General features: G+C 35.5%; 1 pseudogene; it reads left to right on the top strand.

The window, feature by feature from the left end:
- The first annotated feature begins 1,342 nt into the window (after window positions 1-1,342).
- The window catches only part of LOC102894548, a 32,223-nt pseudogene continuing 29,106 nt past the window's right edge, over window positions 1,343-4,459 (top strand).

Genomic DNA, 4,459 nt, shown 5'->3' with positions numbered 1-4,459 from the left:
TACACAAAATGAATAACTGCCCCTTCCAGGGAGGAAAGAGACCCTTAAAATCAACTTGCCACCCAGTAGCAAGTTTGTCTATTCGATGGATAATGCTAAGACAGGTGGTCAGCTTTGATGTCTGTTGCAGGCAGTTTGAAATTTAGCAGCAGTAATAGCTAGATCAGGCTTGCTGAGTGGGAGCCCATTCTTTAATATCCATGCATGGACCCTATCCTTACCACTATAGCTATTCTATTTATAAGCCCATTGTTGCAGCACTGGAATAGCCAAAGGCAACAGCTGAGTCATTCTGTCTGTTTGACTGTTTGGTGCCTCTCTAGCATGGTGGCTATTCTTTGTTCCATATTAATTGTGATATGAATCGTGCACATTTCCCTGAGTCCAGCCACAAGCCTCTTCTCCAGAACTCCTTCTCATCAACCCTCCAATCTTTCTCCTCCGAAGCCCCTGACCAACCAGCCAAGCTATTCATCAATGTCATGAGTTCCCATTTATTCTTTATTGGACTACTTTACTTTTCATGTAAAATAAATTACCACATGCATCACCCGAAGCTCTTTCAATTGGGAGGATTTCTGCTCACAGCTCTCTTTTAGGGCTACTCCTGAGCAGTCCATTTTCAACTTTAACCCACGTAGCAAGCCAACTCATCCATAAATTATACTTGACCTTCTTCCTCATCTACTAATAAGAAAACCCTTAATTAGCCACAGATGGTAGGTAGCAGAGGGGTCTGGGCCACTGCTTTTGAAGTTTTCCTGTAGCTTCTGGCCCAATCTTGCTTAATCACACTTCTACGTTATTAATGGATTTTGTTGGACCTTCCTAACATTATAACATAATGGTTCTGACAAAACACAGTTCATCAAGGCCAGCTCTGATCACATGGTTATTTTAATTTCCATGATCAGATGTTTTCTCTCAATCAGAGCCCAGTAGCTTGACAGAGGCTATTTTTAAAATAGAGTATAGTTCTCTACAGCAAATGGCATGGCCTTACTCCAAAATTCTAGTAATCTAAGTTGTGATTTTCCATTGGGGCTTGCCTTAAATATCAGTCTTTACTCACCATAAATACCTTTAACATTTAATATGATATTCAGATATTAAAGGTCATATACTCCAAGTAGCAAGACTGCTTGCCCTATAGGCTAAACCTGTTGCAGTATTCTATCTTGCTCTGGGCGTCATTTGGGATATGGATCAGGGCAATATTCTCAAGCGTGAAATGCTTCCTCTAGAATACAAAGAGGCATACCAAGCATTCTGCTTCCTTCTCACTGATGGCAAAAGTTATCCAATTCCGTGGTCTATATAGTTACTACCCTTAAATCTCTCAATGCCTGAGATATTATTGTTGCCAGTGAATTCTCTTCCACTGATTTTCAGTCCTGGGGTACCATTGGTAAGAATTGAACTCATCGACCATTATATTATTCCAAGAGTTATCAGTACTCCATCTACCAGCAGTGATGGAGTTCTCAATGTCAGCAGGTCAGTGAGACTATTCCATTTTCGAATTTGCTTTCTGGGACCACTGGATCTCATTTGTCATCAGTCAGGATCCCTGGAAACAGACTCTGAGACAGATTTGCACACTGTTTTTGAAAAATGCTGTAAGGAAAAAGGAAACAGCACTGGGCAGAAAGAGAAGTTGAATTGGAATGCAATTGCAACAGAGACCTTGGCAGATCCCATGAGATGTTATGGAATTGAGATGACCCTTCAGAATTGTCCAATTTTGAGAAAAACAAGTCAGACCTTTATATTTCCATATCTACCAGTTGTTAAACGTGGGCTTCTTTCAGAAAGGGGCCAGGGTAAGGGAACAATTCACTGATAGAGGCTCAGCTTTGAGCCATGATCATCCAACACTCTGAGCAGCTATGGAAAATTTTCTAAAAAGTCTGAAGTTAGTCAATCATTTTATTTTTTCAGTTAATAAAGCTCTTAGCCTGCTCTAGCTACTCACTGACCACCAATACTTCTGTTCTAAATACAAACAAAAATATATTTGTCATCTTTTACAATTAGTATATTCCTGAATTTACTAATTTGCTCAAAATTTTTGCATGTGTTCCATCCCCTCCTGTTTAGTAGTTCTTTTAGTGTCTGGTTGTTGCAATTTTTCATAGTGTTTGTATGCCTGAAATGTCTTCATTTTGACCTCAATATGAAATGATAATTTAATTAGGTATAAAATTCTAGGTTGGCAGTTATTTTCGTTTAGCTGATTATCTTGATGCAACTCTGACATTTACTGTTTCAGAGAAGTTTGCTCTCAGCCTAATTATTCTTCTTTTAGATTTGCTGCAATGTACTCTTTTCCTTCTAGAATTGTTATTAGATATATACAGAAGCTGTCAGTGCATTCTCCATGTATCTTAAATGCTCTTTCATAATCATATTTTTCATATCTAACTCTGTTGCTTTCTGAGTGAATTTTTAATTACTCATTCCCAGTTTGCTAATTCTTCTTTGCCTGTGTCTAATCTAGAATATATTTCATTTATAGAGTTTTTAATTTCACTGGCTATATTACTCATTTTCAGGATATTTAATTCTTTTTTGTATCCAGCTCTTTTTCATTTCATCCTAGATTTTATTTCATTATTTTTTGTTCATATGGATGTTATTTCTTCACTCATCTCCCTTAACATCCTAAACATATTTATTTTTTAAAAAAATTTATGAGGTTGTTCTACTACTTAAACTTTTATGCACTTTCATATTACATTTTTATTTTCTTGACTACTCTCTCACTGTTAGGGTTTTCCCCCAATGGTTTTAAGAATTAGCAATTATCACCAAGATTTCTTTCTCTGTTTATTCTTTCCAGTCTAGTTTTATGGTGCTTCCACCCTGTGTCCCAGGTCCCTCATATCAAAGCCATATCTTATATTGAAGATTAGATATTATTTAACAGAGACATTAAGAACTTTGCAATTGTAGTTACAAAGTCATCTTGGGGCTTGGTTCCATTTTGGATCACAAGGCTGTACTTGTTTCTTCTATCTTCCATGGCTTTATATATGCCATATTTCCCCCTTTTGCAGGAGGGGAGACCCCCTCACCTTACCCCTAATTTCAATCAGTGAGCTTAGCTCTTCTCTGCCACCTAATAGCAATTTACCTCACCAGCCTGAACCTAGAGACAGGCAGGCCTAGTCCTTCATCTGCACCTTCACTGACCATCAAGCATTTTTATTTTGTATCTGTTCCACAGAGATGTTTACTTCATTTTATTTTATTGCCTTCAGTACAGCTATATCATTCTAGGTGTTCGCCTTTAAAATTTCATCTGTCATTGTTTTATATTTGGAACAGAAAAGCACTTCAAGGTATAAATTTATAAGGCCACCTTGTATGAAAATCAACAAAAAGTTGTCTTCAATTTATTTGTTCAATGAATAAATGAAATGCTCTCTGCAATGTTAGGAATCCCTTTGAGCCTTTGTGCTGTTCTCTCAACCTAGAATAAAATTTGCCTCTTTCAATTGTACTCATTAGTCAAATATTATCTCTCTTACAGAGATTTTTCTAACGACCACATGCCCTACACAAAGTTAATTATATTTACTCTGTTTTCTCATTGCATTTATTACAAATCCCTTTAATAACATATTTTATATTACATAACAATTATTTTTATGTGTGTCACCTCAACTAACTACAAAATTCTATCTTATTTAACTCTGCATTCCTTGTAATACAATAGATTGCATTCGTATGTTCTCAATATTTGTAAAAGAAATTGCAGTGAACCACAGACCAAGAGAATATCCTATTCTAATCACTAAACTTTCTCTATTCTAGCATGTGCTCAAAGATGTGAAAATATTTTACGTTAATCAAGGCATCCTATGCATTACAACAATATGTTGGAAAATTTCTGTGATTTAAATTCAACAATTAATGATATAACCTTTAAAGACAATTGAAATGTACCATGAAAAAGTTTTCCTTGTGCAACTTTAGCAACCTTAGCCTAAACTCCTGAAGGAAAAGGACTATGTCTAAATGTCCTTTTATCTCTAATCTCTGAGTGGCAACTAGCACAAAGTAAACTCTCAATGAATGTTATGGAACTAAAATGTGAAAATTTTCCCAGCCATTATGAAAAATTTGTCTCACTGTTATTTGTATATTGTTTATAGAGCAACATAATATCAGCTACTATTAATAGAGATCTTACAATGTGCCAAGCAGTATGTTAACTATTTAAATCAGTATTGTGTTTAACTTTCTAAACAATTAAGAAAAATATTTTCTAATGAAAAATATTTTTTATTTTACACACAAAAAAACCTTTTAGTTCAGAAAAGTTAAATAACCTGTCTAAAGTTACCTAGTGGGTTTCAGCAGCACTAATATCTAAACAAAGGTGGGTCTGATTTTCAACCTCTGGTCTTTCCTCTTCGCATTATATCTTTATGTTTTGTATGCTTTTAAATTT

This window comes from Pteropus alecto, unplaced genomic scaffold, assembly GCF_000325575.1.
Source record: "Pteropus alecto unplaced genomic scaffold, ASM32557v1 scaffold51, whole genome shotgun sequence".
Lineage (NCBI taxonomy): Eukaryota > Metazoa > Chordata > Mammalia > Chiroptera > Pteropodidae > Pteropus > Pteropus alecto.
The sequence above is the reverse complement of the archived record's forward strand: the minus strand, read 5'-3'. Positions and strand labels throughout refer to the sequence as shown.